This window comes from Schistocerca serialis, chromosome 6 (genome assembly GCF_023864345.2).
Source record: "Schistocerca serialis cubense isolate TAMUIC-IGC-003099 chromosome 6, iqSchSeri2.2, whole genome shotgun sequence".
Lineage (NCBI taxonomy): Eukaryota > Metazoa > Arthropoda > Insecta > Orthoptera > Acrididae > Schistocerca > Schistocerca serialis.
The window spans coordinates 604,423,178-604,450,909 of NC_064643.1; the positions used below are offsets into that span (position 1 = coordinate 604,423,178).

At 44.0% G+C, this 27,732-nt stretch overlaps 1 protein-coding gene across 4 annotated transcripts in view; it reads right to left on the reverse strand.

Moving 5' to 3' along the window:
- The window catches only part of LOC126485139 (uncharacterized), a 504,509-nt gene extending 478,193 nt beyond the window's left edge, over positions 1–26,316 (reverse strand). For all 4 annotated transcript variants that reach the window (XM_050108800.1, XM_050108799.1, XM_050108802.1 and 1 more), the window contains exon 1: positions 26,161–26,316. The gene's annotated coding sequence lies outside the window, so the exon portion shown is untranslated. The remainder of the gene's footprint in view (positions 1–26,160) is intronic.
- Between the last annotated feature and the right edge of the window lie 1,416 nt (positions 26,317–27,732).

Genomic DNA, 27,732 nt, shown 5'->3' on the forward strand with positions numbered 1-27,732 from the left:
CAGCATCCCTCACCCCAATGTTGTACACGTCGAAACTTTGAGAACCAGAAAATCGAAAGGCAATCACCATATCTCAAACATTAAACCGTTTATTGAGTGAAACCACTGTATGATTCAACACACTATGATGTCATTTACTAATGCAATTAATTCACCTGACTAATTACTGATGATTATCGTATTTTTTCTTGGCAAGTGCCCGGCAAGGTAAGGTTAGCAGGTCGCTTTTCTTGTCGTTACACATCAGACCGTGCACATTTTCTACTTTTTTGTGTATATGATTGTACTCCAGTTTTGTTTGTATGCACTATGAAATAGTTAAGATATAACACACACCAGTCGACTTTGACATTTTTTTTTGCCTTATGACATCTCAACATCGTGACTGTTTCACATTTTTTTTGCTGCTGCATTGTATTATTCTGTGTACATTTTTGCATCTGAACACTGTCAACGTCTTTAACATATTACGTTTTCTGTCATGTTATGCTGTATGGTTAATTATGTCACCATAAACCAGTCATTATCTAGTGGGTATATGATTTAAATGCAGGACATTAATCTTTGTTCATCAATTTCAGAAAGGAATGATGATTCTAAGAAATAAATTTAACATAAATGGGAATTTCACCTACGGAATAAACGAAAGGAGATGCAATAACTTTATGAGGAAGAGTAAATGGATCAGGATTAACAGGCATTAACAAGAATATACTATACTCATCACAGAATAGCAGTCTTAACTAATTTTTTCTTTCAGAATACAAGGTGATTGATGCAGGCTGTCGGAGAGAACTACACATCTTAGTTTTAGTGATAATGAGTAATGAAGTGATTTTTTGCAAATGATAATGAATACTGATGAATAATGATGAAGGATATGATGTTATGAATAATGAAGTTTTTCTTTACAGGTGACAGATGAGGATAATGTTGAAGTTATGTATTTATGCTACGTAGTTATTTAAGTATTTGTTGCAGTTTGCTTTGACAGCAGGTGTTACATTGCATAGTAGGATGACTGAAAGTTTTGGAAAGGACAGCTATGGAACACATTTTTATACACACTTCACTGCCTGTTAATTCGAAGTTCACTACTTTTCAGCATAGTGTGCGTTTCTTCTTTCAGGTCAATAATCCGTTTTTGTATTTTTTTTTTTCCAGGAGAAGTTTTTCATGACACTTACTAAACCTGTTACTTATTGTACCTGTTCTAGTACTTGCATTTTTATATTTTTTACCCATTTGTGTCTATCGTTTATAAATGTGATCACATGTACTGCCTTGTTACATAATCTTGCTACAGCTGACTCATGACGAATGACGTTACTATCCTCATTTGCAGCAATAGGTCAAAAGCAAATAGTGTTATGTTTCAGCAATTAATTATCGATCCCAACGCAATGCATTGCTAACAAAAAAAAACATGTATTACCAGTCCCACATAATGTCACTAGTTTATGATAATTCTGAATAATACTGATCAACTCTGAATAGCATGTCACTTGATTAATGACCTCTTAATGAGACTATATTCAAAATAATGCTTTGTCACTAGCTAATAACTGCCATTGTTTGTTGTAATGATACTACTTATAATGCTTGTGATTACTAATGATTTGACTGTAATTAACTGATTTTAATAATGCCTTTGTAATGATCTGAATACTACTGAATGAGGAACACTGTTTATTGTAATGAGTACTTGTAATGCCCATGATTATTAATGCTATGACTGTAATTAACTGATTTTTAATAATGACTTCGTAATAATCTGAATAATACTGAATGATGATTTTATTCAATACTTGCTGGCCACTGAGTGCCAATAATTAATGTCACTCCACGAATTGTTATTAATTATGTCATTGATTAGCTCTTGTTTCCAATGTTGATACTTTGTAATTTGAAATGAATGTGACTGTTTAATAATGCTTTGTAATTAGGAGAAGGCTAATAATTCTTAATATATTGGAATTTCAAATGATTAATTAACGATGCCATACTTTGTTGTTGGAAATGAATGTGACTGTTTCATAATGCTTTGTAATTAGGAAAAGACTAATGATTCTTAATAGATTGGAATGACACATAATTAATTAACTATGGTACTGTTTAATAATGCTTTGTAATTAATTAAGGCTAATAATTCTTACTATATTGAAATGACAAATGATTAATTAATTAACTGTAATTAGACAAATGATTAATTAACGACAAATGATTAATTAACTGTAATTAGACAAATGATTAATTAACGACAAATGATTAATTAACTGTAATTATACAAATGATTAATTAACTGTAATTAGACAAATGATTAATTAATGACAAATGATTAATTAACTGTAATTAGGAAAAGGCTAATAATTAAGAAATTATACTCTGTAACTGGAAAAGAATGCGATTATTTAATAATGCTTTGTAACTAGGAAAAGAAGATTACTGATTCTATGTAAAACAATTAATGAACATTTTTCTGTAATACTACATACATGGTACAGAAATGTTCAATAACTGGGCTATGAATGCCGCACACTACTACTGTAATTGACAATATTATGTGACTTAATGTCCTTCACCTTATGAGCTAACTACCCTGAATTACTGCAATGTCCATTTGTCCTGTTTATCCTAGTGATCATGGAGCACTATCTTTGGTTTTGCACTAATTCTACGTTGGTGTGCCTTGTAAGAGTGTGGTGTTGACACGACATGCTGTCCACCACCGTGAGCAATGAAGACGTTATTATGGTCCCACTGTTTGGTGTACCTAATGTACTGCCAAAATGAAAACATGGAACATTACTACGACAGTTCAGTGTCTTGGCTACACTGATAAATTCTGATGGGAAAAGAACTTCAAGTTGTGTCACTTGGTGTTGTACTTCTGTGGAAAGATATGGACTTTCAGAGCAGCTGTGTGCAATCTAAAGTGCTACAACCATGATGCAATCCTTCCCTTTCTTATCCTGATTCTTGCCACATAGTTCATAGGTTATACATTTTTCGATTCGCTGAACTCCAATGCGAGTACACTTATATCACTTGTCAACATAATATTTTTTGCCAGTCTGTTTATTTGTTCTGAATATGCTAAAGAATTTTTTCAGTGCCTGTGCACTTTATCTGTCAAAAAAAATTTGTATATACTTTTCTGATTTGCTACTATGTTTTGTACTCACATTTTGTCTTTGTCTGATATATTTTGTACTTAGTGCGTGTGCACAACATTTACTTTATGTACTACATCTAATTATTCTTGCCAGTCTGTTTATTTGTTCTGCATATGCTAAAGAATTTTTTCAGTGCCTGTGCACTTTGTTATCTGTCAAATAATTTGTATATACTTTTCTGATTTGCTACTATGTTTTGTACTCACATTTTGTCTTTGTCTGATATATTTTGTACTTAGTGCGTGTGCACAACATTTACTTTATGTACTACATCTAATTATTCTTGCCAGTCTGTTTATTTGTTCTGCATATGCTAAAGAATTTTTTCAGTGCCTGTGCACTTTATTATCTGTCAAATAATTTGTATATACATTTTTCTGATTTGCTACTATGTTTTGTACTCACATTTTGTCTTTGTCTGATATATTTTGTACTTAGTGCGTGTGCACAACATTTAAATACTCTGTAAGTTGTAGAATTTTGTTAATTAAAGAAAAATTTTGCCGCGCTTGGCAAGTCCAAATGACTCACCATCGCTGCCAAATTTTTGCCCCCCCAGTGGAGGGTTATGAAACACGTATGTAACATAGCAGCGATGGCGAGGCATTGTAGCATCTGTGACCAGAGAGTATGCGCTTGACCGCGCGAGTGTTGCGAGCGGTTCTCAGTAGCAGTCAGTAGTCGTTGCGAGTCTGTAGTCGTCATGCAGAGCGGTCGGTCAGTAGTAGCAGCCCAGTGCGGTTGTGTGATGTAGGCGGTCGGCAACACTGGTCAAGATGCTGAATAAGGTATACTGTTAATTAATATAATTATTAGATAATGAAAAATTGTAATTATTCTCCAACAAGTTCCCCAATAATAATTTTTATTTCAAAAGCATTTTTTCAAAAATTTAATTTTTATTGAACTAAAGATCTCGTTGCACTTCCCATTTCATTCCACTTCTTTTGAAGAAAAATTTCACTAGAATCACAAAAAAAGGAAATATTATTATTTGCAATGCAGTTCCTCCAAGCGGTGCGCAACAACAAGAGCAGATATGTGACATCGATTTATTCTGAGGTAAGACTTTAATTCTGATTGTTTTACACAGGGCCAAAGACCGATATTTCGGTTTAATTGAATTTCCTTATCACTGAATGGACTTTAATTTTTCATGAGGAATTTATATTTGAGTCAGATTGCGAATTTCACGTTTTTGGTTGCCATTGTCAGCACATTTTTGTGGGCGAGGTTACACTTGGTTCCCATTTCTATTAAGTATTGTCATTACATTCCTTTTAAATTTTTGTGGGGAGGTTACAACCTGCGACCGTAGCGGTCACGCTTCCAGACTGAAGCGCCTAGAACCGCTTGGGCACCAGGGCCGGCACACGAAACACAAAAAGATAGAATGAAATTTTCACTCTGCAGCGGAGTGTGCGCTGATACGAAACTTCTTGTCAGATTGAAACTGTGTGCCGTATCGAGACTCCGACTCAGAACTTTTTGCTCTCGTGGGCAAGTGTTCTACCATCTGACCTACCCAAGTTCGGTTCAAATGGCTCTGAGCACTATGGGACTTAACTACTGTGGTCATCAGTCCCCTAGAACTTAGAACTACTTAAACCTAACTAACCTAAGGACATCACACACATCCATGCCCGAGGCAGGATTCGAACCTGCGACCGTAGCAGTCGCGCGGTTCCGGACTGCGCGCCTAGAACCGCTAGACCACCGCGGCCGGCACCCAAGTTCGAGTCCCGGTTCGGCGCACAGTTTTAATCTGCCAGGAAGTTTCACACAACAAAGTAACTTTCTAGAATTCTCAAACTCTTCGATGGCGCGTTGAGCAATGATGTGTGTTATGGATGGATGAAGGGTAACAGGCACATTCCATATTTTTAGATTTCAGGAAAGCATTTGACACGGTGCCTCGTTGCAGGCTGTTAACAGAGGTACGCCGGCCGGTGTGGCCGAGCGGTTCAAAGCGCTTCAGTCTGGAACCGCGCGACCGCTACGGTCGCAGGTTCGAATCCTGCCTCGGGCATGGATGTGTGTGATGTCCTTAGGTTAGTTAGGTTGAAGTAGTTCTAAGCTCTAGGGGACTGATGACCTCAGATGTTAAGTCCCATAGTGCTCAGAGCCATTTGATTTGAACGGAGGTACGAACATATGGAATAAGTTCACACATATGAGAGTGGCTCGCAGACTTCTTAAGTAACACAACCCAGTATGTTGTTCTCGACGGTAAGTGTTCACCAGAGACGAGAGTTTCGTCACAAGTACCCCAGGGAAGTGTGATAGGACCGCTGTTATTCCCTGTATACATAAATGATTTGGCGGACAGAGTGCGGTTGTTTGCTGACGACGCCGTGGTGTACGGTAAGGTGTCGAAGTTGGGTAACTATAGGAAGATACAAGACGACTTGGCCGCAATTTCCAGTTGGTGTGATGAGTGGCACATAGCCCTAAATATCGAAAAATGTAAGTTAATGAGGATGATAGGAAGACCAAACCTGTAATGTTCCGTATTACTAGAGTCCTGCTGGGCAGTGTCAAGTCATTTAAAAATGTGGGGGTAACATTGCAAAGCAATATGAGGTGGGACTGTGGTAGGGAAGACGAATGGTCGACTTCGGTTTACTGGGAGAATTTTAGGAAAGAGTGGTTCACCTGTTAAGGAGACCGCATTTAGGACACTGCTGCTACCTATTCTCGGGCTCTCCTCGAGCGTTTGGTATCCGTACCAGGTCGGACCGAAGAAAGGCATCGAAGCAACTCAGAGGCGAGCTGCTACATTTGTTATCGGTACGTTCGAGCAACAAGTAAGTGTTACGGAGATGCTTCGGGGAATTGAAATGTAAATCCGTGGAGGGAGGGCGACGTTCTTTTCGAGAAACACTACTGAGAAAATTTAGAGAACTGGCATTTGAAGCTGACTGCCGAACGATTCTACTGCCGCCAACATACGTATATTGCGTATAAGGACCACGAAGATAACATACGAGAAATTATGGCTCATACGGAGACATATAGGTAGTCGTTTTTGCCTCGCTCTAGCTGCGATTGGAACAGAAATGACAACCCGTGATACAGGGTACACTCGGCAAACCTACGGTGGCTTGCTTAGTATCTGTGTTGAGGTGTAGAGGTAGAGGTGCTCTAAGGAGTATAGTGCGGACGCCCTAATGTGGCAGTCGGGCACGAGCGAAAACAAACGAGAACTTGCATCGGCGCTGAGGGGAGAAGTACGAGGGATCACATCGCACCTCCTTGTCGTAGAGTTGGCAGCCTACACCCTAGATCAGGGGTTCCCAGACTTTTTGTCACTGTGTATCACCTGACATTTTTCGAAATTTGTGCGAGCCACTAAAGCTTGTTCACTTTCACACGATCCCTGTGGTTGAGATGGTTGCGGGGTGGAGAGTTAAGCGACAGTTGCCGCTGGGGTGAGGAACGGTACGGGGGAGGCCGTGGGGAGGGGGGGGGGATAATTTTCGACTCTTGGTCAGTGCTGACAACATATATACGGTTTTTGCGTCGGGCCGATCAGCTACTAAGGCAACGTGACACACACAAGTAATACGGTGTCGTGGTAGCAGTTCGTTAACTGGTTGCGTCAACAGTTTTACCAACGAACTCAGAGTGCTTAGAACTTTGATGACATTTTAATAGCCGGCTGGTGTGGCCGAGCGGTTCTAGGCGCTTCAGCCCGGAAGCGCGCTGCTGCTACAGTCGCAGGTTCTAATCGTGCCTCGGGTATGGATGTGTGTCATATCCTTAGGTTAGTTAGATTTAAGTAGTTCTAAGTCTAGGGGACTGATGACCTCAGATATTAAGTCCCATAGTGCTTAGAGCCATTTAAACCATTTTGAACATCTTAATAAAAAGGCTTCATGCTTCGATTTGAAAGAGTTTCTAAGCAAGGCAGTGAGAAACTGCGTTATCACTGGTTTCTGTACCGGCTGTTACTGAAAAGCCAAACTGTAAGTAGCGTTCGTCGTACTTGCTGTTAGATGTTGGTTTAGATTGTTTAACCGTATCCTTGTAGGCAGAAGGAGCTTCCTGGCTTAAAAATGGCTAAATGATTAACTTGAAACACCATCACGTACAAGACAAAAATGGTTCAAATGGCTCTGAGCACTATGCGACTTAACTTCTCAGGTCATCAGTCGCCTAGATCTTAGAACTAATTAAACCTAACTAACCTAAGAACATCACACACATCCATGCCCGAGGCAGGATTCGAACCTGCGACCGTAGCGGTCGCTCGGCTCCAGACTGTAGCGCCTAGAACCGCACGGCCACTCCGACTGGCCGTACAAGACACACAATGAAGTTAACATCACAGTCGTAGTAGGCAAGAATGAGCTCGTTGTAATACGCACACTCAGGTTCCAGGCGCAAGCTTCTTTCGTATCACCATGCCATCTAATGTAATACCCAACAAAGCGACAATGGCAACAGTAAAGGTTCACAGCGTAATGACTACTGCGACACACATTGGTACATCGCATTAAGTGGGCAGCAGATGCGCGAAACTTTCTAACAAGCACCAACAAGACCCTACCAAAACATCGCCGTCAAAGCAAGATGAATCACTATCGGTCAAGGCAGCGACGATTAGTGAACGGACGGATAGTGAGTGTGCAATCCGAATTTCGTAAATCAGAAACAAACACTTTGAGGTAAAACCCTTTTCGTTAACGTTATACAGACGCTAAATTTATCACTTCTCTCACTATCATTTTACTTAGAAAATAAAGTAATATAGCATAGTTTATTTATATCACTACTTGCTTTCTCTAGTTGTACATGTACTACCTGAAGTCCTTGCGTGCCACCACGCGTACCACCGTCTGGGAATCCCTGTCCCAGGGATAAGCTGCTGCGAAAGGCGAAATGACATTAATATAGCGATCGCCGATTATTTTGTGTAGTAGTGGGTCGGTGACGGACCTCGAACAGCCTCAACTCTCATTACAAAATAAGAAACGAAAACAACGAGCAACGCAGAAAACAAAATCCATGATAAGAAGATTACAGCACTGCACTGATACCAATGGTCATCACTTCGAACACCTTCTGTAAATGGACGTTCATGTCATCTTTGTGACCTTCGTTGACCTTCAAAGACCTTACTGTTAAACGTCATTGGATTCGTCTCGATAGCCGCTATCAGAAAATAAGTACCAAACCATAACATCCCATTAAAAAAAAAAAAGAAAAAAAAGTTGACCCTCATATCTTTGACGCGATCTCACCTAGCAGCAAAAAACCAACGTCATATTATGGCCCCCGTTGTCCCATGCAACTTTTGTCCCACAGACTTTTCAGCTTCTATCATACTTTCGGAGTTATTGTCGGTGGCAATAGTTAGTGCCTCCCCCTGTATTACTCCGACAGAATTCAAACTGCATTATCTTAGTTCAAATCCACTGGCATCACTGTGGTGTCACCGCCAGACACCACACTTGCTAGGTGGTAGTCTTAAATCGGCCGCGGTCCATTAGTATATGTCGGACCCGCGTGTCGCCACTGTGTGATCGCAGACCGAGCGCCACCACAAGGCAGGTCTCGAGATACGGAATAGCACTCGCCCCAGTTGTACGGACGACGTAGCTAGCGATGCACACTGACGAAGCCTCGCTCATTTGCAGAGCAGATAGTTAGAATAGCCTTTAGCTAAGTCAATGGCTACGACCTAGCAAGGCGCCATTAGTAACATTGCATGTATCTAAAGAGTCTCACTTGTATCGCCACAATCTCCAGATGTACCATAAGGATGGATTAAAGTTAAGTATTCCAGAAGCTACGTACTTTTCTTTATAGCATTCATTACGTATCCTGTTTCAGACCTCACGCCATCCTGCTTTAGCTTAGCGCGTGCCTTTCGGCTTCCTCTCATTGTGTCTAGGCTGTCTTGTCTAGACTCAACAGTCACAAGCTATAGTCTAACTAAATTCAGTACGGATAACAAATGGATAATAAGGGCAATCACAACATTCATAACAGGTGTCAGCAGAAGCCACCTATCTCCCAAGCCCCCTTCACAGAGTATTCTCTTCAGTAACTGAACGTAGCTGTGATGAAAATAGCCTCGTCCAATCGGAAAACAATTACTACTCTAAGTTATTGCTCCAGACGACTTACGCTAGAATATAAACATCTAAGCACATGTACATGCTTTTATACATGTACATACACTGGCGAAAAAAACCGCAACACCAAAAAATAGTTAATGTAGGCTAATGAAATCTGGGGAACACAGTTATTCAGCTAACGTATTTATGTGATTAACATTGAAAGAACATAGTTTAATATAAACGCGAAATAAGCCACTGTAAATGCGAAATGCACTCCGTCATTAGGCCACAAGCTGAGAATGCGGATAGGAGGGGCGTGTGGCCAGCACACCGCTCTCCTGGTCGTTATGATGGTTTTCTGTGAACGGAGCCGCTACTATTCGGTCGAGTAGCTCCTCAATTGGCACCACGAGGCTGAGTGCACCCGGAAAAGTGGCAACAGCGAATATCAGCCTGGATGGGTGGGTCACCCATCCAAGTGGCGGCCACGCCCGACAGCGCTTAACTTCGGTGATCTGACGGGAACCGGTGTATCCACTGCGGCAAGGCCGTTGCCCCGTAAATGTGAAGTGCTAGTGCATTAATAACAGGCGTAACCGCCAGAATGTTGAATGCTTATATTGTGTTGTACAGGTGCCGGATGTCAGTTTTTGGAACGGAGTCCCATGCCTGTTGCACTTGCTCGGTCGATACTGGTTGTGGATGACGCTGGAGTTGTCGTCCGATGTTGTAACATATGTGCTCGATTGGAGACAGATATGGTGATCGAGCAGGCCGAGGCAACATGTCGACACCCTGTAAAACACGTTGGGTTACAACAGCGGTATGTGGGCGAGCGTTATCCTCTTTGAAAACTCCCCTGGAATGCTGTTCATGAATGGCAGCACGACAGGTCGAATCACCAGACTGACGTACAAATTTGCGGTCAGCGTGTGTGGGATAACCACGGAAGTGATCCTGCTGTCAAACGAAATCGCATTCCAGGCCGTAACTCTTAAGTGTAGGTCCAGTGTGTCCAGCACGCAGAAATGAAGGTTGCACGCCCTCAACTGGCCTCTTCCTAACGGACGACATCACTGGCACCGAGGCACAAACAGCTTTCGTCAGAAAACACAACAGACCTCCACACTGCCCACCAACGAAGTTGCGAATGGCGGCGTCTGGCTCGGAGCTGTCCTTGAAGTAACCGATTTGTAACAGTTCGTTGCGTCACTGTGGTCCCAACTGCTGCTAAAACTGCTGCTGCAGAGATGCACAACGATCCGACAGGGCCGAACGCCGGACACGGTCGGTCTTCCTCTCGGTAATGTCCATGACCGCCTCGTGCCGGTCTCCTTACGACCAAACATTCTTTTGATCACTGATGCCAGTAATCGCGTACAGTGGCTACATTCCTGCTAAGTCTTTCTGCAGTATCGCAGAAGGAACATCCAGCTTCTCGTAGACTTACTACACAACCTCGTTAAGACTCAGTGAGTTACTGATAATGGCATCTTTGTCGCCTTACAGGCGTTCGCGACTAACATCAACTCACCACTTTCAATCTCAGAGGTAACGCTACAGCGTGTATTTAAAGCAAACGCGATTTGCTTTCTAATACTGCCGCCACTAGCGCCACCCTTATGCGACTTGCGCGAAATTTGAACAGACATCATATTTCAGCTGTAGAAACACGCCTACTAACTTTCCCTTATGTTGCTGTGGCCGAGCGGTTCTAGGCGCTTCAGTCAGCAACAGCGCGACGACTATGGTCGCAGGTTCGAATCCTGCCACGGGCATGGATGTGTGTGATGTCTAGTTAGGTTTAAGTAGTTCTAAGTTCTAGGGGACTGACGACCTCAGATGTTAAGTCCCATAGTGCTCAGAGCCATTTGAACCTTATGTTGCACGCTCCCTCTTGTCGTCGCGATTTTTTTCTGTCGGAGTAAAATCTCCGAAATTAACTGTGGGAACGATGTGTGAGTACACTTCGTAACTGTTGCGTTAGAGTATCATACATATGTTCTCAGCTTCAATGTACAGTGAAAAATCTCAGTCCCTCCTAAGAAACACTTTGGAAACACTTAAATAGTAACAACTGATCTAGAAAGGTTCCAGATGCGTTTGTCTCTATTGGAATCCTACTTCGGTGTCAAAACTATGTTTCTGATTCCCCCCGAGACATAAATCGAAAGAAATCAGTTTTAACAGCTGTGCAGTTATCAATTTTAAACGATTCTAACAGTTAAGTAGTGTGTTGCCATAGATCAAGAGGGACGCGAACTTCAAATCGGACGCCAAAAGGAGCCAGTATCTTACTGTTTTTACGCAGAAAATAAAAAGAATTGCACGGCATTGTCTCTAGAAAAGTGATCAACTTAACGGATTGTACCAGCGCGCTTTTATACGGGCATGCCTGGGTGTAGCGATACAGCCGAGCGGAAAACGTATAAAAAGCTTATCGGCGACGAAACAAACACCGCAGATAGTTGGCACGATAACCACCATTATCAATTTAACGCACAAATGCGAAGAACTTACCACGTTTTAGAAGTGAAGAACGAATCGCCAAGCTCCACAACCGGGTATTTACTACTTTTGCGTGGAACGATAAACCAAGCAAGAGGGGGAGAGAGCGACGTAAGTGGCAATTACACGTACCGCCAGGAGGCGAGATGTATGTGCGCTGATTGCGTACCCGCGCGGCGCGCAATTCTTCCTGAGCTGTCAGGAGAGTGGAACGAACATTAACTGGTCGCCACTTCCGCTATTTAAAACTTCAGCGAAAAATGCATTGCTGCGTCTGCGAAGCACTACACTTCCCATGCTCAATAACGTTCAGTTGCGAGAATGCGATAAAGGCACTATTTGCCGTTAACTTTGGTATGCTGTAAGTAGTTTTACTAATAACTTTATGCTAAACAGAAGAAGCTCGATTAAGTCAACGACGTTTTCCAGTATAGCAGCTACATAATTAAAAATTAGTTTGGCTCGTGACGATATAACAGCACAGCTAAATAATTTCTATAGAAAACTTAGAAAAGTATCAGGAAACAAGAAATTGTTATTGAGAAATGTTGTTAAAGTAGCAGGGAGCACTAATCCATAGAAGCTTTTTGTAGATGTAAATCGCTGATAACTAAGAAAAGGACTGGAAGAAGTAATATGCTGTTGAAATCTGGTGTAGCTAAGGATATTTGCTGCTAAAGAAAAAGTCGTTCAGCCGGCCGCGGTGGTCTAGCGGTTCAGGTGCTCCGTCCGGAACCGCGCGACTGCTACGGTCGCAGGTTCGAATCCTGCCTCGGGCATGGATGTGTGTGATGTCCTTAGGTTGGTTAGGTTTAAGTAGTTCTAAGTTCTAGGGGACTGATGACCACAGATGTTAAGTCCCATAGTGCTCAGAGCCATTTCAACCAAAAAGTCGTTCAGTACTGGTCGAAACTAAACCATGTTGACAGTGGAAAGTAAAACTGAAATACATTATTCGGCAAAGAAGGATTCCTTAGAAGGCGGTTTTCACACAGTGGAGTGGCAACAGGAAGGAAGGAAGGGAGTGAGTCAGTGGAAGGAATAGAATGCTCTTGAAACAACGCCAGACTTCCGAGTATGTCGAATGGAGTGGCCACAAATTTTTCACGTTCTCACAATTAATTGGAAGATTATTCCGAATTTAACTTGTTGTTTAAATTTTTATAACGAAAAGAGCATTAAGACAGTGGACTACTCTACAGATTAGTCTCTTACCGTATCCCTCACGTTCGTTGGCTTTAACAACTCTCTAACAAATCGTCACGTTCCAACATGACACAGACCTCAGACTTCGACAAGGACCAGCATGTCACCACTAGCAGGATTTCCTCTGGAACGGGGAAATTCGTGTGTTTTAACATCCAAGGCAAAAACATAAGCTGGCTGAAAAATAAAAATCCTCTTGCGTACCCAAAGCTGATAGTAGCTTTAGTGACGTGTACGTAGTGAGGAGAGATGTGGATCAGGAGAACCTCTCTCGCACTCAAGCCTTGTTCAATGCGTCCAAGGCAGAGGTAAAGCGCAATGCAGCATATACCCTGTGTAACACTTGGCGCTAGGCTGATGTGACTGAATGGCTAACGAGGCTAGTCGTTTTTGTACTAACGAAGTCTCATACTGTAAAAGAAATCAAGTAAATCGCCTGTTTACCGCCTCACACTGACCCGAGAGAGCACAGGAATGGCAGTTGCCCGAAAAATACGCGTTAAACTTGGGCTAGAAAAGTGACCGTGGCGAGGTTCTCATCGTAAACGGAACGGTGAATTCGTATGAGTAGAACCGTGGCGTGAGTGCTAGACGTTGCAAAGACATTTTCTCTGAACTTCAAGCGGGTTGGGGTTGGGTTGTTGTGAGGAAGGAGAGCGTACAGCGAGGTCATCGGTCTCATCGGGTTAGGGAACGACGGGGGAGGAAGTAGGCCGTGCCCTTTCAAAGAAACCATCCCGGCATTTGCCTGGAGCGATTTAGGGAAATCACGGAAAACCTAAATCGGTATGGCCGAACGAGGCATTGAACCGTCGTGGCTAGACATACGTAGAACTCGCTCTGCTGTGAGGCAGAAGTTTCTACATAATCCTTCCAGGTGTGGTTCCGACATATCCATTTGGCGCCATATGACCCCCTTTCTAACTGAAAATTACGTGCTTGTAAGAATACAGACATATCTGTAGATACTGTTCTTTGGGTACCGAATCTATCCTTACATATCTCTGTCAGGCCAGAGGAGTACGGAAGGCTCACGGTTGCCGCATAATGGTAATTAAGTTTGGGTTTGGTGCTTGCCAATAGAGTGCACAGCAACTAGTCGGTCTACTGTGAGCGAGCCTCCAGAGCGGGTCGTGCGTGCGCACGGTCTCACGTCGAATTGAGCAGGTTTTTAGGCAGCATTAATATTTGTGAATTGGTAGACACATTAAATAAAAGTTTTGCATCGCCCGGTATATTGTGTAGCCCTACCTGTACCGATCGGAAGGTCACCCCCGATGTTGTTTATAAAGATACGAACAATTACCACGAACGCAAATGACGATTTGAACACCGCACTCGATTCCATTGCAACATTTCGGCTGAAAGTAAGGCACAAGTGGGGACGAAATGCAGATGGTTGTGGGATAACGAAGTGGACATCCACAATACCAGAAGGACAGTCGTGGGTCCGCATCATCATGTTACGTAACCAACCAGGGAAGTTACTCGACGCTGCACCAGAGGCAAACGATGTGCGAACGTGGCATGGGTTCCAGTTGACAGGAGGTGTTGAAGGCGTACATCGCACAGGCCGTCCTCGTTCGACAGGCGCAAAGGATATGACGGATATCTAATACTTTTGAGTCAAAGGAACCGTGGGCTGAGTGCTCCAGAAATGAATCCAGCATTCGAAGAGGCTACAGGACGTCATGCGTTGCGTCGAAGTCTTAGGAGACGACTGCATGATGCGAATCTGCGTTTCCGACGACCATGTCGAGCACCACGTCGTACATCGCGGCACCATGGACTCTGGTACAGATGGGCACTAAATCATGCAAAAATGAACGCTCCGGGATTGCCGTCGGGTGTTCTTTACTGATGTAGCTCAGATATGCTTTTACCCTGATAACCACAGCCATTGTGTTTGGAGACAACGCGGTAATATCGAACGCCTCCAACACTGTATCCCACATGTGCAGCATGGTGGTGGTGGAGTCTTGGGGGCCACCATCCACCTCTTGGGGTGTTGAGGGCAATCTGACTGCTCTACGGTTCAGGGAAGAGGTATTGCAACCAATAGTGGCATTGCAGTGCAACACTTTGGCGAAAGTTTCTTCTTGTTGGATAATAACTCGCGTGCTTATCGAACTGTTCTCATGCACACGTTCGTTCCAGATATTAGGATCACCAGAATGGAGTGGCCCGCCTCTTCACCGGCATGTACCCAATCGAACACGTTTGGGATCGACTGAAAAATGGTTCAAATGGCTCTGAGCACTATGGGACTCAACTTCTGAGGTCATTAGTCCCCTAGAACTTAGAACTAGTTAAACCTAACTAACCTAAGGACATCACAAACATCCATGCCCGAGGCAGGATTCGAACCTGCGACCGTAGCGGTCTTGCGGTTCCAGACTGCAGCGCCTTTAACCGCACGGCCGCTTCGGCCGGCGGATCGACTGAAACGAATTAGTTTCAGACGTAGATAACGACCATGTACTGTGTCTAGCTTACGCAGAACCGCCACTGATGAATTAGACAGTTTGGACCGGCGCTGGCTTGATTATCTCATCGATGATATAGCCGGCCGAGGTGGTCCAGCGGTTCTAGGCACTCAGTCCGGAACCGCGCGACTGCTACGGTCGCAGGTTCGAATCCTGCCTCGGGCATGGATGTGTGTGATGTCCTTAGGTTAGTTAGGTTTAAGTAGTTCTAAGTTCTAGGGGACTGATGACCACAGATGTTAAGTCTCATAGTGCTCAGAGCCATTTTCATCGATGATATGCCACGATGGAATCAAGCCTGTGTCGAGCAAGAAGACGTTCCACCACATACTGATATGATGTTGCTTAGGAGTGCTTAGAACACGCCTCCCATCGCCCCCCCCCCCCCCCCCAAACAGACGATTTAGTCATTACACAAATGTTTGTTTCTTTTACTTGGTGATGTGGACACACTGCAAACGGCTATATGAGGAGCAACAATAAAGTAATGAGATTTTCTTTGCAAGATGTGGCAACCCTGCAGGCTTGCGTAGGCACAATATCTTTGACGTTGGTCTATAAGCTGCTTCTAGTCCAAGCGGAACATCGACGCACATCGACGCAACTGCTCAGTCGTGAGTTGTGCTGTAACAAGTTAACACGTGTTTGTGTCTCTCATCACAGAAATGGAACCGCATAATATTGTGCAATGTCATGCATTTTCTTTTTGCGATTTAACGCGACGACAACTTACGGTAAGCTTCAGAAGGCTTTTGGAGAGGAGGTTATGTCAAGAGCTCAAGTTTTTCATTGGCATAAGATGTTTAGTGAACGCAGAACGAATGAAGATGAAGACCGCTGTGGACGACCATCAACCTCACGGACGGATGTCAACTTGGCCAGGGTGCGTGAACGCGTACGATCTGATCGAAGATTATCTGTGAAAATGATTACAGGAGAACTGAACATCAATCGTCTAATAATAACTGAAGATCTTCTGCATCACGATAATGCGCCGTCCCATATTGCTCTGTCAGTACAGCAATTTTTAACCTCAAAACAAATTTCAGTACTACCAGTCACCTTATTTACCAGATATAGCTGCATGCGACTTTTTTCTGTTTCCAAGGGTCAAAACTGCGGTCAAAGGACACCATTTTCAAACAACACAATATGTGCAAAAAGCTGTGACGAGAGTTTTTGAGGATATTACAGTAGATCAGTTCCAGAAATGTTACCATCAATGGCAGAAACGCTGGAAAAAGTGTGTGCAATCAGAAGGGAACTACTTTGAAGGAGACAACACTAAACTTGACTATAACGATATGCAACATTTTCTTTCACATCAGTCTCATTACTTTACTGTCGCACCTCATATACCCACGCTTCAGAGCCAATTTTTGTTCCTGTGCCACGACTCTCGAAACAAAGGGCTAATACAAAATCTGTGTTGATGTGTGCGTAAATTCTATATTAATCGCGACAAGGCAGAGTGTTTAATCAGTTCAGCTGGGTGAGCAGTCGTGTCGGGTCGTGCGCTGTGGGGCACTGAAGGGTCATAACTGAGAGTGAGGGTCAATTTCGTATTTACTGAGAGAACATTCAACATATTGCAGTGGCCGTATCAATGATGATACCGTATGAGTAGAACCGTGGCGTGAATGCTAGACGTTGCAAAGACATTTTCCCTAAACTTAAAGCGGCTTGGGGTTGGGTTGTTGTGGGGAGGGAGACCGTACAGCGAGGTCACAGGTCTCATCGGGTTAGGGAAGGACGGGGGAGGAAGTCGGCCGTGCCCTTTCAAAGGAACCATCCCAACATTTGCCTGGAGCGATTCAGGGAAATCACGGAAAACCTAAGTCGGGATGGCACAACGAGGGATTGAACCGTCGTCCTCCCGAATGCGAGTCTAATGTGCTAACCACTGCACCACCTCGCTCGGTGAACCTAAAGCGTAATAAATTCAGTGCTCTTTATAAACTGTTCGCCATTTCAAACGACCTTTTTCATCCTTTTATGTGTAATGAGAAGGGTAGCAGTTCGATAGGGCGCATGCCACTCAGGAAGACAGAAACTGTAATACCGTGTTTTGTGTACCTTGGGACTAAGTTGTTCCTCCAGTGATGTCCAAGTATTTTAAGTCCGATGCTGAAGCAATACGATAGCAAGGAATTCAGAACCAACTTCGAATAGCAAACACTAAGTGCGCAGATTACAATTTGCATCGAAGACGGCGGCTTCGGAAATGGCAGCCATATTGGTAATATAATCATACAGGCCCCCTTTCCCTCTCTCGTGTCATTCTAAATTACTTTAAATTTGTGTTTATTCAGACGTGTTGTTTAGAAGAGTGGTTTCACACCCATCGACCAACCTGTATATTCTGACCATTTGATGTTGGTCCGTGCTACCACAGCAAATATTTACGGACGTTGACTGATGTTTAGTCAGATCTTGTAACATAACAGAAATAAAGTTACCTCAAATTGCTACAATGTGGCTTCGAATTTTTGATACACGGGAAGATTCATCAAAGGTCAAAAACAAAATTAGTGGCAGGAAAAACAATTAAAAGGCTCATTTTTAAGCCACGAACTTTCCGAAATTTGGTTTGACATTGTAGCCCAATCACAGAGTGGTTCAAATGGCTCTGAGCACTACGTGACTTAACACCTGAGGTCATCAGTTCCCTAGAACTTAGAAATACTTAAACCTAACTAACCTAGGGACATCACACACATCCATGCCCGAGGCAGGATTCGTACCTGCGACCGTAGCGATCGCGTGGTTCCAGACTGAAGCGCCTAGAACCGCTCGGCCACAACGGCCGGTCCTAATCACAGAAACTTTACTCTCCCCTATTGGAAACTTTACAACGTAGAAACAAAACAGCAGAAAAAACCAGACGCGTGCGCTATAGTCTCGACTTTAACATTGTTTAAAAGTTGTTCTCAGACCAAGAAGCGTGCTGAGACCTCGACACTTATAAAAGGGATCAGCACGTCTGCTAGTCCAAATGTGTTTTAACGCATTCTTCCGATCCATCTGTGGCATACAGCAAACCAGTGCTTAACAGTATTGATTAAAAACAGTCGTGGTTGCAATTTTAGTTTTTTATTTTTCAACTACGCGTTTCGCCTTATTTAGGCATCATCAGGTTGATCTTAATTTGGTATTTCTTAGACCGATCCTTTAGACGGTTTTAACTTATCTGTCATATTTTTGCTTGCGACATATACTTTTATCATAAATGTGTGCAATACGATCTACATTTGTCCTCTGTTGGTACACCTCAGTACTTGATATTAATAGACACGCTCATTCCGTTCGCCCCTAAAGTGAGTGCTAACTGGTCAGATGAAAGACCATACGTGTGATGCCGTGTATACCTCACCTGGGCGAGAGAGAGAGAGAGAGAGAGAGAGAGAGAGAGAGAGAGAATGGCGAAATAAATTTCGAAAACAAAAACCAGTTTACGCGTCGGCAACGGCGTGAATAGCGAAATTAAAAGACGTGGTGGCTATTACGAGTCGCTTTGGGTGGTTCAGAAAACAAACCAAAAAACTTGAAAGTGAAAAAAGGATTGAAAGATAAATTCTATGCGGAACTACTGCTTAAAACATTTAGTCACAATGACAGCCTGTTTACGAGATCAGCTTGTACGATGTAAAACATAGTACTGGCCTCGGAAACAAGTTTGTTACCAACGGCTTACGTAACGTAATAGAAAAATACAAAACGCACGTGTGTCCAGGAAACCTGAGTGCGTAAAACAGAAATGGAACGCGATTTTCAAGGACGGAGGAACACTTGAGATCAAGAAGACTGTTTTTCAGTCTGTTCACGCAAAATCGTTTACAAATGAATCTCACCGCTTGGCGTACCCGAACAGGCAGTTACAGTGCTAATACGAGGGCAGTTCAATAAGTAATGCAACACTTTTTTTCCCTGAAACAGGGGCTGTTTAATTCAGCATTGAAATACACCAGGTTATTCCCCAATCTTTTAGCTACACAACACTATTTTTCAACGTAATCTCCATTCAATGCTACAGCCTTACGCCACCTTGAAATGAGGGCCTGTATGCCTGCATGGTACCATTCCACTGGTCGATGTCGGAGCCAACGTCGTACTGCATCAATAACTTCTTCATCATCCGCGTAGTGCATCCCACGGATTGCGTCCTTCATTGCGCCAAACATATGGAAATCCGACGGTGCGAGATCGGGGCTGTAGGGTGCATGAGGAAGAACAGTCCACCGAAGTTTTGTGAGCTCCTCTCGGGTGCGAAGACTTGTGTGAGGTCTTGCGTTGTCATGAAGAAGGAGAAGTTCGTTCAGATTTTTGTGCCTACGAACACGCTGAAGTCGTTTCTTCAATTTCTGAAGAGTAGCACAATACACTTCAGAGTTGATCGTTTGACCATGGGGAAGGACATCGAACAGAATAACCCCTTCAGCGTCCCAGAAGACTGTAACCATGACTTTACCAGCTGAGGGTATGGCTTTAAACTTTTTCTTGGTAGGGGAGTGGGTGTGGCGCCACTCCATTGATTGCCGTTTTGTTTCAGGTTCGAAGTGATGAACCCATGTTTCATCGCCTGTAACAATCTTTGACAAGAAATTGTCACCCTCAGCCACATGACGAGCAAGCAATTCCGCACAGATGGTTCTCCTTTGCTCTTTATGGTGTTCGGTTAGACAACGAGGGACCCAGCGGGAACAAACATTTGAATATCCCAACTGGTGAACAATTGTGACAGCACTACCAACAGAGATGTCAAGTTGAGCACTGAGTTGTTTGATGGTGATCCGTCGATCATCTCGAACGAGTGTGTTCGCACGCTCCGCCATTGCAGGAGTCACAGCTGCGCACGGCCGGCCCGCACACGGGAGATCAGACAGTCTTGCTTGACCTTGCGACGATGATGACACACGCTTTGCCCAACGACTCACCGTGCTTTTGTCCACTGCCAGATCACCGTAGACATTCTGCAAGCGCCTATGAATATCTGAGATGCCCTGGTTTTCCGCCAAAAGAAACTCGATCACTGCCCGTTGTTTGCAACGCACATCCGTTACAGACGCCATTTTAACAGCTCCGTACAGCGCTGCCACCTGTCGGAAGTCAATGAAACTACACGAGACGAAGCAGGAATGTTTGAAAATATTCCACAAGAAATTTCCGGTTTTTTCAACCAAAATTGGCCGAGAAAAAAAATGTGTTGCATTACTTATTGAACTGCCCTTGTAGTAATAACAGGAGACGTGTAACACCAGCAGCTCGACTGGTGCCGTCAGAGGGTTTCTTGGAAGATGGAATGGAGCGTCGTGGTCTTCCGCGATGAAAGCCGATCCTATCTGCAGGCGACTGATGGCCGATTGCGCGTACAGCTTAGACCTGGTAAGCGCTGTCTCGTAGAGTGCATTCCTCCAAGACACACTGGCCCCGCCGAAAGCCTATGGTGGGCTGGGGTGCGATCAGCTACAACTGGTGTGCACCTTTGTTGTTCTGGGCGGGGAGGGGGGGGGGGGGACGCTAAGAATAACGCTCACCCACATGCTGCCTGCGAAACTCATTGTGCTCTGCACGGCGTGCAGCAACTTCCCTGGCCGGCACTACGTCCTGACTTGTCTCCAGTCGAGACGAGAAGTGACTCATGTCAATCGTCAACTAACAACACTTACAGAACAGGTCGATTAGGCGTGGCTTAAAGTATCCCTGGTCATTATTCGCCATATGTACGATCGACTAGATGCCAGAGTCACCACCTGCGTTGCCGCTCGTGGAGGCTACACCACGCATTAATATGGGGGTTTCAGCATTTGTCGATACCGGGTACCTCAGAACCGTTTGTGCTATTCATCCGTAAACGTAATTTCATGTACTCCACATGCATTGTTGCAACACTAAATCTTGAGAATTGGAAATCTCTAAAAGGGTGTACTAATTTTTTTTTTTTTTTCGGCTGTGTATGTTTCGATTTTTTTAAAAGTAATTTGCCGACAACACTGTAATAGAAAAGTAATGAGTCTTTCAGCTTACTTGTGCGCAGTAAGGAATACATACTGTATGAAACTTCCTGGCAGATTAAAACTGTGTGCGGATCGAGACTCGAACTCGGGACCATTGCCTTTCACAGGCAAGTGCTCTACCATCTGAGCTACCCAAGCACGACTCACGCCCCGTCCTCTCAGCTTTACTTCAGCCAGTACCTCGTCTCCCACCTTCCAAACTTTACTGAAGCTCTCCTGCGAACCATGCAGAAGTTTCATATCAGCGCACACTCCGCTGCAGAGTGAAAATCTCATTGTGGAAACATCCCCCAGGCTGTTGCAAAGCTATGTCTTCTTTCAGAAGTGTTAGTCCTGCAAGGTTCGCAGGAAAGCTTCTGTAAAGTTTGGAAGGTAGGAGACGAGGTACTGGCAGAAGTACAGCTGTGAGGACGGGGCGTGAGTCGTGCTTGGATTGCTCAGATGGTAGAGCACTTGCCTGTGAAAGGCAATGGTCCCGAGTTCGAGTCTCGGTCCGCACACAGTTTTAATCTGCCAGGAAGTTTCATATCAGCGCACACTCCGCTGCAGAGTGAAAATCTCATTCTGGAGACATACTGTATTTTTCGTGAAGGAGCTCGACTGCCAGCCTGCACCAATCGCCAGTCCACTGCAGGTTTCCTGCATTTCCCTACAGTTTCCTGGCGTTTCCAACTTTCCTATACACAACATCGCCATTTAAAGAACTCACTCACGGCACTTCGGACATTATCCACCTGATTATTCGTATATTTCGGGAAAAGTATGTGTGTGAAATCTTATGGGACTTTACTGCTAAAGTCATCAGTCCCTAAACTTACACACTACTTAACCTAAATTATCCTAATGACAAACACACACACCTATGTCCGAGGGAGGACTCGAACCTTCGCTGGGACCAGCCCGCGAAAAGTAACGGCCCAATAACCTTCCCTTGGAATACTCGCGAAATTGCTTTTACATCTGACGATTTTGTCTCGCAAAGATCGTCGTCTTGATTTCTACCTGCCGCGAAATGCTGAACCCAGTCACAAAGCTGGTTCGACATTCTGAGAAAAATCTTTGGGTCAAAACCCGAAAACTGAATTTGGATGAAAAAGAAATCTCAGGACATCCACCAAGTCACAGAAGAAGATCTCGCAGATACCATCAGAAAGTGGCTATTATAGCTAATTGTCATCTGTAAATGCAATCGACAACAGCCTTACAGATGAAAAACCGCAGTAAGATTGTAAGTAGGTTGTTTAGGTTTTATTATTGGTAACGCCACGTAGCGCTCTGTAAGAAAATCACTGGCTGTGCTGTGTGCAGTCTGTGGCTAGTATGCATTGTTGTCTGCCATTGTAGTGTTGGGCAGCTGGATGTGAACAGCGCGTAGCGTTGCGCAGTTGGAGGTGAGCCGCCAGCAGTGGTGGATGTGGGGAGTGAGATGGCGGAGTTTTGAGAGCGGATGATCTGGACAGAGATAGTAAATTCGGAAGACTAGATGTCATGAACTGATATATATGACTTTTGAACAATATTAAGGTAAAATACATTGTTTTTTCTTTATCAAAATCTTTCATTTGCTAACTATGCCTATCAGTAGTTAGTGTGGGCGCTGATGACCCCGCTGTTTAGCGCCCGTAAACCTCAAACACACACACAGTAGTTAGTGCCTTCAGTAGTTTGAATCTTTTATTTAGCTGGCAGTAGTGGCGCTCGCTGTATTGCAGTAGCTTGAGTAACGAAAATTTTTGTGGGGCAAGTGATTTGTGAAAGGTATAGTTTAATGTTAGTCAGGGCCATCCTTTTGTAGGGATTACTGAAAGTCAGATTGCGTTGCGCTAAAAATATTGTGTGTCACTTTAGTGAATGTCTGAGTACGTTCAGTTTTGCTCAGCTGTTTGAAAATCAAATAACATAAGATGTTTATCAGCACTGTAATTCATTAATTTTTCTAAGGGGACGTTACAAGATTAACAGAAGTTAATGAAGAACGAAAAGAAATTGGCATTCATGATGAAATCATTCAAGGTAGAGCCCCAGTTCACGAAACATACAAATTTTGCTGAGAAGCCTAACTGACAAAGCTCAGAATTGACAGAAGAATGGAAGAAGAAACACAGTGGACGAATGAAGGGAGACAGTGAGGAAATGGCAAAACGACAAGGCCAAATAAGTTTAGATGCACTCCTTAGTTGGCCACAACGAATTAAAATGAAAATAGATGAAAAGAAAAGGCGAAAAAATGGAAATTCAACAACAATAACAACTTCATTGACAGAAAACACCATTGTTATAAGAGGATCCCTCGTGATACCGTTTTTTATACAAGTTTTCAACCGCAGGAAGGAAGTGCGTGTCTTCAGCACTGCGGGAACTTCCTGATCGACGCCATCTGCTGGCACAAGAAAACATTGCGTCCCTTTCTTCGCTACAGGCAAGGGGGAACGAAGACGCGCGCTGACTGCAGAGTGTGTAATGGCGCCGGAACGCCCGGAGCAGCCAGCCACGCAACACGCTGAAGGGAACTGCTTCGTGTCCACCGCACGCACTCCCCAACACGGTCATTACAGATTCCGCCGCCGACCACCGACCGACCACTTTCACATTTTTGCCGCTTTCTATTTGCCCTCCCGAGCTGCTCAATGGACGGAAGAGAGAAAATATTTCTCGGCCGCACTGCCGTGTCTGCGGTACAACCCAACGCTGCTACCGTGCGTTTTGTAAGTAGCACATTCTTCCGTTACCTGAAACGCGTTCAAAATATACGCTGCTGTTATGATGCCAGCATACAGAAAGAGGCATGCCTTGGCGTCAATGGCAGACATGTGGCGCGATAACAGTCTAGAGAAAGCTCTGAGTTGTCTCCATATCTCTAGCCTGTATCCACGTGGTCGCGGACCCGAAACAGGCCAACTTCACCACTCAACTCGCTACCGCATACGCTCATCGGCTCTACCTGACACACCCACTGAGTTCCAACTGTGTAACACAAAATCTGAGTCAGTTATTTTTGAGACTGCAAAGATACTTCCCTACCACATATTTCTTCCAAATCACGGCAGTTCGCCTGAAGCCTGAGAGCTGTCAGAATGTTACTAATCAGGCTTTACACTACGTTAGGGTACTAAGAACAGAATAAGAATACGCCTTCATTCTCAGTTCATCTAGATATATTCCGATCTGTTCATAACCTTCTGAACTGCGCCGTTGGTCGAGACACTGGACTCGTACTGGAAATAGCAGAGTGGAAATACGCATTGGGTTTGATTTATATTAATGTATGTTTTCAAAAGCTACCCTGTGTTGGCGTTCAGTTGTAAGACATTCCCAACGCCGCTGAGCCACACAAAACTATACAAGCTCCACTAAGTCACTTCAGGCGACATTCTTTTAAGCTTCCCGTGGATCGTTGCAAGACAGTTTAACAAGGCCACGGCTGATTCCTCGTCCTAGCCTTGCCAAAAAGAGCAAGTGATCCATCTCTATGTCAACATTGCTTACGTAAGTAAACTGCGATGAACACATTGGATTTCCACACGTGTTAGGAAGAACGTTTTTCTGCCGTGTCAGGTTTTCAGTACTACAGTCTCTCGTCAATGTATCATCAGAAGATACTCTGTAGAGTTTAACAAATTTTAGGTCTTAAGGGGGCAACCACTTTCTCCTCCCGATAGCAAGAGCAATCTTAACCCTTTGATAACGTGATGTTTTACTCCAGGGGAATCTGGTAAAGGTTACGTGCAGCATAACCAAGTCAATTAGAAAATAACTGTAAACGATAATCTGTAAAAGTAGTCACTAAGAATGTTCTCTTATAATGTAGCGGAAACGTTTCATTTTCGTAAATTTAGGGTCTATGAGGCCAATAGAATAAATAGTTTGCAGATTATACTAGTCACCGGTTTCAGAACCTGAATGAATGTTTACATTTTATACAAAATGAATTGCATCGTTGTTTTCGATCTGTTTACATTTTATACAAAACGAACTGCATCGTTGTTTTCGATCTGTTTACATTTTATACAAAACGAACTGCATCGTTGTTTTCGACCTGCACCACAGTGCTTTTGGTGCCGGGCACAGAACTGACACGACACAACGTGAAGTACGAGTTTCAAGAAAGATCCTGAGCCGTCAAATACAACAATTCGGTATCAAATATGATTTGTTAGACAACAAATAGAATACAGCATACAAAATTCTCATTTTGTAAATTCGACGTACAGTCTCATTCCGAAAAATCATTACGGGGATAGATCTTTCATATACTATTTCTCAAAGTTTGCTTGATAGATGCTGCAAGAGAAAACGGCTATCTGCTGTCAGAAAGCGGTTTCTCTGCAAATTACGGCATTTATCTGTCTTACCAGTACGTAGAAGAATGATAAATTAACTGGCATGAAAAGATAAAACAAAACGTATGATTCTATTTCTTAAACAGCTGTTCGGCGAATTTGTAGCATAATTTTGGTACAACGTTTCGTGTTTATTCTTTAAATAATACTAGGTAATAGCGCTTGAAATATGTAATTGCGAGTGGCATTATACGTCTTGAAATGTATCTGTCGAAACTCAACAAACATACGTTAGTAACATACGATCCCTTCGTTTCCCTTCGAAGAAACGAAGACGACGCTTCCCATGGACGTCTTCAGATCTGGTAGAAACACGCTCTCAGTGCCAAGTTGTTAGACAACAAAAATTTCACTGAGCTTACCTGTGGGTGGTTATCCAAAGTTATATCGAGCCCTTGCTTCGTTGCTGAGGGTTACGTACAGCAGACAGTTCACTGCCACACAGATGTGCAGGACACGAGAAGTTACGACTAAATGTCACTCGCAACACAGCAGCGCCCACACACAACAGTCCTCGACGGCGGTCCGCGTGCGACTGGAGTCTCCCAAGACGCTGACTACTGGAGTTACCGCGGCGGCGCCTCTGCACGCGGGCACCCACTGCGCATGCGCGAGTCCGCGCGCACCTGTTGGAATTCCTAAGTCATTACAATGCGAGAGGGACGCTTACGGGAAGGTGAGCAGTGACACACCAGAAACCGGTTGCCAAAAGGTTCTACGGGAACGGAGCGTGGGCCACCGATGGTGGAACTTTTGGCCGGACGAGTAATACTGAAACTTCAGCGAAACACACTGGTAGTGGAACGAATGCTGTGCCTGTCTGAACAAAATCCTTTCGGACTTTAGGTCGTAACTGGGTAGAGTCTACAAGGTATATCATACACCGAGTTGACAACGACTAATGGCGTAACGATATGCATATGTATAGATGGCAGTAGTATCGCGTAAACAAGGTATAAAAGGGCAGTGCATCGACGGAGCTGTCATTTGAGCTGTCATTTGTACTCGGGTGATTCAGATGAAAGGGTTTCTGACGTGATTATGTCCGTACGACGGGAATTAACAGACGTTAGCGCCGAATGGTACTTGGAGCTAGACGCATGGGAGACTCCATTTCGGAACTCTTTAGGGAATTCAATATTCCGAGATCGACAGTGTCAAGAGTGTGCAAAGAATACGAAATTTCGGGCACTCCCTCTCCCCACAGGCAACGCAGTGACCGACGGCCTTCACCTAATGACCGTGAGCGGCGGGTTTCGCGTAGAGTTGACAGTGCTAACAGACAAGCAACAATGCGCGAAATAACCGCAGAAGCCAATGTGCGACGTCCGACGAACGATCTTTAGGACAATGCGGCGGAATTTGGCATCAATGGGCTGCGGCAGCAGGCGAGCGACGTGGGTGCCTTTGCTGACAGCACGACATCGCCTGCAGCGCCTCATCAGTGATAGCGACCTTATCGATTGGACCGTATACGAGTGGAAACCCGTGGCTTGGTCAGATGTGTCCCGATTTCAGTTGGTAAGAGTTGATGGTAAAGTTCGAATGTGGCGCAGACCTCACGAATCTATGGACACAAGTTGTCAACAAGACACTGTGCAAGTTGGTGGTGGCTCCATGATTATGTGGGCTGTGTTTACATGGAATGGGCTGGGTCTGAACCGATCACTGACTGAAAAATACTATACTAGGCATTAAAATTGCTACACCACGAAGATGACGTGCTACAGACGCGAAATTTAACCAACAGGAAGGAGATGCTGTGATATGCAAATTATTAGCTTTTCAGAGCATTCACATAAGGTTGGCGCCGGTGGCGACACCTGCAACGTGCTGACATGAGGAAAGTTTCCAACCGATTCCTCATATACAACAGCAGTTGACCGGCGTTGCCTGGTGAAACGTTGTTGTGATGCCTCGTGTACGGAGGAGAA